At 41.1% G+C, this 10,339-nt stretch overlaps 1 protein-coding gene across 2 annotated transcripts in view; it reads left to right on the top strand.

The window, feature by feature from the left end:
* Positions 1–10,339, top strand: part of LOC107376386 (protocadherin gamma-C5) — a 344,488-nt gene that overhangs the window by 18,823 nt on the left and 315,326 nt on the right. The window lies entirely within an intron of this gene.

Genomic DNA, 10,339 nt, shown 5'->3' with positions numbered 1-10,339 from the left:
TTATTGCTGCAGGTCAACTCAGGCCTGGTCGAAGTGGTCCAACAAGTGCTGGCTCTGTAAAAGGAGGACGCAGATTTTTTCTTCATTTTTAGTAGGTTATTAATGTCTTTTGTATCATGAGTGAAAATTGGTTTGACGACCTTTCAGATTTGATTGAAGTAGATGGTGAATTAAATGTAGATTTGTTAGATCGAATTTTAGCCAGCCAAAATCCCTCAGATGAGGCCGATAATTTGGTGTTAAATGACTGGTTTGATTTAAGCGGACTGAGTGAAGTAGATGAATTAGCTTCAGATAGTGAGATCTTAGCATCCCAAGCCGTTTCAAACGAGGTCGATCAAATTCTAGCAAATTCAGATTCGCCTTCATCAGAAGCAATAAACGAAATATTGAGACAAATAGAACACCAGCAGCACGTAAACGAGGTCGATCAAATTCTAGCAAATTCAGATTCGCCTTCATCAGAAGCAATAAACGAAATTTTGAGACAAATAGAACACCAGCAGCGCGTAAACGAGATCGATCAAATTCTAGCAAATTCAGATGAGCCTTCATCAGAAGCAATAAACGAAATATTGAGACAAATAGAACACCGGCAGATCGGAGGGAGCGTAAACGCAGCTTTTAACCAGCGTGAAATTAGAGAGAGAGTGTCTTTTCAAGCAATCAACGACCCAGCCGAGTTTTATATTAATCTGATGGAAATATTAAACAGGTTTGCTGAAAGAGGAAGCCAGATCGCGCGTCCCAACGATAGAGTCCAGTTTGAAATTAATACTTTACACACGACACACCATGTTAATTTTAATTATGACGGATCAAATATGTTAAATCAGCTTCAGTATTTACTGGATCTGTTAGTCCAATCAAATGAAGCATTAGAGGCTGACAACGAATTTAATTTCAGACTGCAAGTGATAAATAATCCGTCCGGCGGTGGGAAACGAAAAATCGAAACCATTCTGGATCACGAATTAGTCAATAAAAAACGAAACCATCTCATTTGTCCTCCAGAGGCCAATCAGCCGTTGTGTTTTGCGCTAAGCATAGCCGGCCTGTTAAATCCCTCAGCGAGAGATACAGAATTAATGAATGTGGCTAAAAATATTCATCAACAGGCAGGGCTTCAGGAGCAATCAATCGTTTCATTTAGCGACGTGATTCGATTTGAAAATATTGTTCAAAGAAAAATAATCATTTTTTACAGATCCGACAGAATCATTTCTAAATTTGAAACAGATTTTAGCGATCGAACAAATCCGTTGTTCATTTTGCTACTCAATCAACATTATTACGGCATAAAAAATATTAAAGGTTTCTTAGGAGCCAAATATTTTTGTTCATGGTGCTTTTCCGCTTATAATAACATAAACGGACATCACTGTAAATGGTTCTGTCGCGTGTGTAATACCGATTTATGCAAACGAACAGAAACGTCTCTCATCACATGTTCTGATTGTAATCGAATATGCCAAAATGTAATATGTTTTCAAACTCACAAAACACCTGTTTTCAGGCCTCAAGCAAACAGGTTAGTTTCTCCTTGCGAAATGTTTAAAAAATGCACCATTTGTAAACAAACTTATTACATCGCCATGGGTGGAAATGGTTCACAGCACGTTTGCTCAGCGACCAAATGCATCGTTTGCAAACAGTCGGTGGTCACGGACGATCATCGCTGTTTTATTCAGCTTGAAAAAAAAGATGACGGTTTAACGGAAAAGGTTATTTATTACGACACTGAAACGTTTACGGATCAGAACGGTGTGCATACACCTTTTTTAATCTGTGCAAAATCCGATTCAGGCGACGTTTGGGAGAAATTTGGTTTAGATTGCATTAAAGATTTTATTATGCAGATGCGTCGTCCTAAATTCAGCAATTATACATTTGTTGCACACAATGCGCGTGGATTTGATGCTTATATAATTCTGAGCGCTATGTGTCAATTAAAAATTGTTCCCAAAAATATACTCATGCAAGGCTGTAAAATCCTGAGTTTTCACGATCCAGATTTCGGGTTGAGATTCATTGATTCCTTAAGTTTTCTCATGATGAAATTAGCCAACCTTCCAGCTGCTTTGGGCTTTACAGATAAAACTAAAGGTTATTTTCCTCACAGATTTTCATCGCTTGAACATCTGAATTATAAAGGACCTTACCCAGATGTCAGCCATTATGGGTTTGAACAAATGTCTCCGGAGCATAAAAAAATATTTTTAGAATGGTACACCGATGTGTCTAAACAGCAGCTGTTTGATTTCAGAAAGGAGGCCGTGTTTTATTGTAGAAACGATGTGGAAATTCTGCGTAAAGCATGCGGTATTTTCAGAGAGGAGTTTTTTAATGAAACAGGTATCGACCCGCTGAAATCTGTCACGATCGCTTCAGCTTGCATGCGCGTGTTTAGATCAAAATTCCTAAAACCAGACACATTGGCCATTCCTTGTCCGCTCGGTTATCGACCGCAACAAAAACCATTTTCAAGTTCAAGCATCGTGTGGTTGGAGTGGGTTTCACACAGTCAAAATGTAGACATTCAACACGCTTTAACGCCTTTGGGGGAGTATAAAGTGGGAGATTTTTATCTCGACGGATATGCTGTGATTTCAGGCGTCGAACAAGGGTTTGAGTATATGGGTTGTTTTTTCCACGGCTGTCCAAAATGTTTCTTACAGTCATCCATATGTCCTCTGAGAAAAATCACTTTTGGTGAAATTTATGACAAAACCGTCGAAAAGCTTCAGTCGTTGGAAACTGTGCATCGATTAAAAATGAATGTCATTTGGGAACATGATTGGCAGGAGATGGTAAAAACTGATCCGGACGTGAAACAGTTTGTCTCAAGATTTGACCCCCCGCCCGCTCCTCTTTTACCTCGTGAAGCCCTGTATGGTGGCAGAACTTGTCCGGTTCGGCTGAGGCATTCTGCTCAGAGCGGTGAAAAAATCCACTATGTGGATTTTACGAGCCTGTACCCTTATGTAAATGCCACACAGGCTTACCCCATAGGCCATCCCAAAATTCATGTTAAAAATTTCAGAGATCCGAGTCACTATTTTGGCTTGATTAAAGCTGTCGTTTTGCCACCCAGAAAACTGTTTTTCCCTGTTCTGCCTTTTAAAACATCCAAAGGTAAACTCGTTTTTACACTGTGTCGCACATGCGCTGAAATGAATAATCAATCTGATTCTTGTTCACACAGCGCGTCTCAACGTGCTTTGACGGGCGTTTGGGTGAGTGTAGAGCTCAATTACGCTTTGGATTCAGGTTACAGTCTGGTGAAAATGATTGAAGTCTGGGATTTTGAGAAAAGCAGTAAAGATGTGTTCGCGGGTTACATTAACACGTTTTTGAAGCAGAAACAACAAGCGTCTGGTTTTCCTGAAGGATTGATTGATGATGAGTCGAAAAGAAAATACATTCAGGACTACCAACTTCGTCAGGGAATACTATTAGATGCGTCCAAGATTCAGCACAATCCTGCTAAGCGTGCCATTTCAAAATTATGTCTCAATTCACTCTGGGGAAAGTTTGGCCAAAGAGATGATCTTGTACAAACCACATTTGTTCAAAAACCTGATGAATTTTTTGACATTCTGTTTTCAGGGAGATACAATGTTAAATTCTTCAGTTTTCTCACTTCAGGAGCTGTTCTGGTGCAACACAGTTTGGCAGAAAAATGCCTAACGACTCCTGGCAGAAGCAACAACATTTTTATAGCTGCATTCACCACAACTTATGCCAGATTGAAATTATTAAATGCGTTGAACAAACTGGGAAATCGCGTCATTTATTACGATACAGATTCTATAATTTATTCTGTCAAAGAGAATGAGTGTGTTTTACCAACAGGACCGCTGCTGGGGGATCTAACTGACGAACTTGGAGGTGATTCCATCACGGAATTTTCATCAGCCGGTCCAAAAACGTATGCTTACAAAACCCGGGACCGCCAGCAGGTGGTGATAAAGGCTAAGGGTATCACACAGTCATTCATTTCATCTGATCACATCAATTTTGACAGCTTAGCGCTGCTGGTTGAGGGGTACGTGGCTGGAGAAAGGGGAAGATTTTTGCAAACTCAACAGGATGTCATCAAGAGGGATAAAAAAGGTCTCACTCTCGCGAATGTTTCATTTGTGAAAAGGTTTCGTGTGATTTTTGATAAGCGGAGGTTATTTGCTGACGGCTGTACAGAACCATTTGGGTATTAAAAATGGAAACTGATTTTGACGCTAGACTAAAGTCTCCATTCAGTGTACAAATTGCTGGTCCGTCAGGCTGTGGAAAAACCTTTTTTGTAAAAAGTATTTTGGAAAATTGTATGCAATGTTTAACTGAAATGCCAAAAAACATTGTGTGGTTTTTTACATCTTATCAACCTATGTATGATGATCTTTGTAATAAAAGTATTCGATTCGTTCAAGGTCTCCCGCTTTCATTCGAGGATGATGATTTATTTCCATCGGGTCAAAACCACTTGGTGATCTTGGATGACATGATGTCTCAAACGTCCAGCCATCCTGGAGTGCTAAAATTATTTACCCAGCTGAGACATCACAGAAATATGAGCGTCATTTTAATCACTCAAAATGTTTTTCATCAAGGAAAACATAGTCGTTCCATCAGCTTAAACACCAATTATTTGATTTTGTTTAAAAACCCTCGAGACAAATTGCAAATTAATGTTTTAGCAAATCAAATATATCCTAACCAAAAAAGATATTTCATGGAGAGTTTTCAAGACGCTACGTCAGAACCGTACGGTTATTTAATTGTGGATTTAAAAGCGGAAACGCCAGACTCTTTCCGTCTCCGTACGGGTTTACTTCCGGATCAACTCACCGCGGTGTATTTGTCTAAAACAGAGCCATGTCAGCCCGTATAAAACGCAACGCCAAGATTCTACGTGCTTTGTCACGTATGAAACCTCGCAAACGTCAGGAGTTTTTAAAAGGGTGCTCCGATGACGTTCTGAAGGCTTTATGCGAAATAGCTTTAAACGTGATCAAAGGAAATATACGTCTATCGCCGCGACAATTTCGAAAGTTGTCTAAAAGCAAAGAATTGCTCAGACAGTTGACTCATAACAAAACTAGCCTTTTTAAAAAAAAGAAGCTTTTAGTCGGTCAGAAAGGCGGATTTCTACCCATACTCTTAGCAGCCGCTGCGCCTCTGATCGGCGAACTGATAGGTGGCTTAATAAGGAAATAAACGATGGCTTCTCAAAAAATGTTTATGGTGACCCCCCAACAATTACGTCAGCTTGTTAAACCTACGATACGGGACGTGGCTGAAGAGAATCTTGACTCTGAAATGAAATTAATTATGCAGGAGACGGGATTAACGCCGTATGAGAAAATTAAAAAATACAATGCGCTGTTACAGCGTTATCTGAAGTTGATGAGAGCCGGTCTACACGAAAGTGCACCTCCCACTGAACCGCCCACTGTGACGGCTGAGCCTACGTCAGCTGTAGAAACAGCGGCTGACACACTCATTAATGAAACGCTACAGAATCTTCCTGTACGCGGAAGAAAAAACGCCGAGTACCTGCTGAAAATGACACGATTAAACTGGACTCCGACGGGGGAATTTAAATATAAAGGCGATGTGCAGAAAGGATCACACATCCTTGACTTGATTAAAAGCATCAGCAACCCGTTAAAAAAACATACACAATCAGAACCGACGGGTTGGACTCCTTTCCTAAAAACTCTAGTAGAAAAAAATGTACCCTTATCTATCGTGTCCAATCCGCTAGCGAAACGTCAGATTACGCAACTCAGGAACGGAGGGGTTGTACTTCCGGATTCTGAAGACGTTTTGAAGAAAAAAAAGAAAAAACCGAGGAGAAATATCATTTTATCACCAAGCTGGAGCGATGTCCCCACTTTGAAGAAATGGATCAGCTTTACACCTTAACTCTCTTGTTTGTTCAATAAAACTTTATTCAAAACAAATTTCACAGTCCGTGACATTCTTTAAACATTTCAAGAGTACAATTCACCTGTGTGTAGTAAACATCATGACGTTTGATGCAATTTGAAAATTTTTTAACAAAATGATAAACCATAGCATCATTTTTATCTACATTTTTATGATATTTAGACATAATTTGTTTCAGAGAAAGTCCACAAGCCTTATGACACAGGAAAAAAACACAATGCTGGCCACAACGGTCGGATGCAAAACTCTGTAGCTGACGATCCTGATATTGTATTCGTGAACAACGTTCTGTTAGAAAATTCAGGATGTTTTCAGGGTAATATTTAAATTCAGGCGATAGACCGTAAGAGTCAAAAAATGTCCCGAGGCCATTTTGTTCCACAGCTAGCGCCAACCAGTGTTCACCGGGTAAATGGACAGGATGAGTGTTTACCACAAAGTAGGCCGGTAGTCGAATGTTTTTTGGGACGGTAGACAGCTGATCAGACGCGTACACGCCACCAAAATAATCTCCCAGCAGGTTCGATAATATCCCGTCCAATTCGTGATTATCCATTAATAATAATCCACCAATACCTCTCTCTTTGAGTTTATCTCCAGAATGGAGTCGTAACACGCATACACAATGAGTGTAGCCGTGGCTCTCAGAGGTTCTCCAAAGCGCATCTCCATCCTCAGGTTGCCGGTGGAAACGGTTGAAAGCGCCTCCGAGTCATCCGCTGTGTTCAGATTAAAGGCAAAGAGTGTATACCCCTGTTGATATTCCAACCTATTAATCGATAGAGGCAAATCTTTCAATTGTCTTGAAGTGGCTGTAAACAGATTATAAAATTCTCTGACCGATGTTCCCTGGTAAAAAGTAGGTTGAAAGGCTTTCGATGGAATCTGTTTTCCGTCTCTGGACAACGCCAGATATTCCACATTCATGTGGCGAAAATTAAAAGGCGAAAGATCTCGACGTCCTGTGTAAGCTTCGTGATCCACTAATCCTAAAACGATATATTTAGGAATGGCGCCGAGAAAGAGGTTCTCCAGATTACATATCCTCGAATTTTGTGGAATGGAATAAGTTTTGACGGTCACGCGTGAGAGCGGGTACATGGCGTTTGCTTTTAGTAAAGCAGACTCGTGACCCAAACGTACGGCGGGTGAAATATTAACTTTCTTCACAAAAAGCGATGCACCCAGGAGTTTCAGCTTGTAGGTGGAATCACGCGCCCCCATCAGACAAAACGCATCACACGCGCGTGTCAGTTTAATTCTGAGATCGACGGAATTTAAAAGAAGTCTTTCACAGAAAAATATATCAGAATGCAGGGGTCCTATCAGATCCACTTCTCTGGAGTTTTCTGTAAAAGTCGCTCGTTGATTAAGGCCTAAATTGCGTCCGTTAATTACAACGGTGGAATCGTGCGCGCCTGCGGTGTCTTTGAAGAACAATCCCGCGCTGAATTGGGAATTCAAACTCGCTTCAGAAAAGTTCAGCAGGGTTTCGATGATCGCTCTGTAGGGGTGCGTGGCGCTGGACTGTGAAATCAGACGATCGCCGAGAACCACGTCACATTGTGAGAAAATCGTGTTTAACGGGTAATTAATCAGACCGGTGGCAGCACCATCATCTAGCGGGCTGCCGTCATCGTTTGTAATTTTCACCCGCAAAAATAGAAGAGTGTCGTTTAAATCCAAATATTTTTCTCCATCTCCGGGGACAAAAAATTCTACAGGCCCGCCGTCCGTCAGGGCCGCTATGGGTAAAATTTCGCTGTAGATCTTATCTTCGATAGACAACTGAGTCATGGGTACGGTGAAGAGATCCAGTTCACTCAGCGTACATTCTGACGATTTGCTGTGGAGCAGTGACATGATTAAAAAATATCAGAGCCCGTCTGGCGAGACTTCTTCCTCTTTTGCTTGCGTTTTGTAACTGGAGGTTTGATGCGTCGGTCGCTTCGTGATGTAGATGTCTTTAAACGCCTGCCGGGGGGTCTTTTGCGAACACGCCTCGACAGAACCATGAGGCCTGACCCCTCTTGGGCATTAGGGTCATTGATTTTACCGACGGCTCTCGTCAACACATCTGACATGATTCCTGTAGCGGCCTTTTTGAGATGCGGTTTAGCCAGAGCAAATCCTTTTTTAACAAAAGGTGATATGAATCGAAACAGTCTTGAAAATATCGATCCAAAGCCACGTCCGTACATATAAGGAACACCGCTAAAACCTGGTAAACCATGACCGGCCTGAGTGACGTAATAATTGATAAAACGGTTGGGATCGTTTCTCTGCAGGTGATAAATCATGTCTGCAAGACGTACGAGTGAAACTGACTCTCTCGCCCTGTTTCACGAGCGTTATATTATTGTATTTCTCTGATGTGCGGGCCTGAAATGAAGCCTCACCGTTGTTTTTCCGTATAAGAAGTGAATCGGCTCATTCTGATCAGATTTTATTTCGATATGAATGCTTTCTATATGATTCGTAGAAACGCTGATGTAATCCACAGGATTAAACACATGAGTGACCGTGTGACCGAAGGTCCCTTCAACTTTCACCGTACGTAATAAAGGCGCAAAGACGTCCCCGACCAACTGCTCGGTCACGACATCCGTGTAGCAGTAAAATTGATATAGACCGCCTGTTAAATCGGGTGGGTGAGGCGCCGATTTGATAGGTTCATCGAAGCCTGAAGTACCTTCAGGCGTCAACCACTCACCCGCGTTGAAACCTAACAGATAGGCCAGAGGCGCTAAAAATCTAAATTCTATTTCATCACCGATCTGATATTTGAGAATGGGGTCGGGGAATCTGTGAATGAGATAGAAATCAGGATCAATCTTTCTCATAGCAGTCTCACATTCCATTCTAAGTGTTTGGATAGCTTTATAATATCCGGGAGTAATCGGAGCTCTGTTGATTTTCTTAGGTTCTTTCACTCGTCGCCATTCAACAAACGCACGATCGTTCGGTAAATTAAACCACGAGTGTACGTAAGTGATTTCAGACAGTCCCACTTGCCACCTGCCATTGAGATTGATGTGACGGGCTAGATCGGTTCTGTAACTGGCAATCGTGTTATTTTTAAACACCTCGTTACTGGCGTTAGAGGGCAATGTGATATAAAAACCCTCCTCTTGTCTCAGATCCATTTTTTTATTGTATCTGTTTTTTAAACGTCGTGCAGGTCTGAGGCTTTAATCCAACTGGAAAATTTTTGAGGCCATCCAAGCCATTTAACAAACACTTGCTTCTGGCCTCTGTAAGTTCTGCGCTTTAAAATTTTTTCAACGTGGAAGGATCGTTCGGTCGATAAGTTTACTTTCTGCAATTCGGGTTCATAAAATGACCCTTCAATTTTTTCCCCATCAAAATCTTTGAGTTTATAAACCGGCGGTGCTCGATGAAGACACTGGTCTACTGTGAACAGCTCGTGCGTGAAACTCTGCTCATATTTTTTATCAAAAACACCTCTGAGTTTGGAAATTCTCACAACGTCACCCCTGTTAAACTTCATTTTCTTTGCAGGCTTCGGTGCGGTGGTCCCGTAAAGGTTGCGAAACACTTGCCATTGATTTTCCGTGTTAACTTCAAAGGGGGCCATTTTGATAGAAGTGTGGTAGCTATGATTATAACCTTTCACCAAATCTTGAATTACATCTATGTAGCGATGGGTGTTTTTGGCTGTGAAATATCTCCACATTCTACCTTTTAGAGTCCTGTTAAATCTCTCCACAACGCTGGCCTTTACGCTGCTGGCTGTGGCAAAATGCACAATTTCATGTTTCTTCATGAGGGCTTCAAATTTCTTATTAAAAAATTCTTTACCGGAATCCGTTTGCAATTTTTTAGGGACACCGCTGTCTTTCAAAACTGAAGCAAAAGCTTCTGTAACATCTTTCCCCGATTTGTTTTTCAGGGCTCGTACATAGGCTTTCTTTGAAAATACATCTATGACGGTTAATAGGTAATTGAAGCCGTCGTTTGATTTTGACAAGGCCTGCATGTCGCATAAGTCAGCTTGAAACTGTTTTAGCGGCCCTGAGACAAAAACCTTATTTCTCGGAAAATGAAGTCTTGCAGGTTTGTGAAGTGTATAGGCGTCTTGTTCTGAGAGAAAATCGCGAGCCTTATCCGATGAAACTTTCTCCCCAATATCTTGTTGTAAACCGGTTCTAAACCTTTCCACACCACCGTAACTACCCTGATGTTCTGGTGTAAAATAAACCTTTTTCATCACCTCCTCCATCTCTGATGAATGGTTGGCAAAAATGATGCACATTTGTTTTCATTAGTTCTTTTTATTTCATAAATTGTACACACAATCTAATCATACTGTAAAAAACAGCAGTCATCAAATATAATCACACAGTCTAATCATACTGTAAAAAAC

This window comes from Nothobranchius furzeri, chromosome 1 (assembly GCF_043380555.1).
Source record: "Nothobranchius furzeri strain GRZ-AD chromosome 1, NfurGRZ-RIMD1, whole genome shotgun sequence".
NCBI lineage: Eukaryota > Metazoa > Chordata > Actinopteri > Cyprinodontiformes > Nothobranchiidae > Nothobranchius > Nothobranchius furzeri.
The sequence above is the reverse complement of the archived record's forward strand: the minus strand, read 5'-3'. Positions and strand labels throughout refer to the sequence as shown.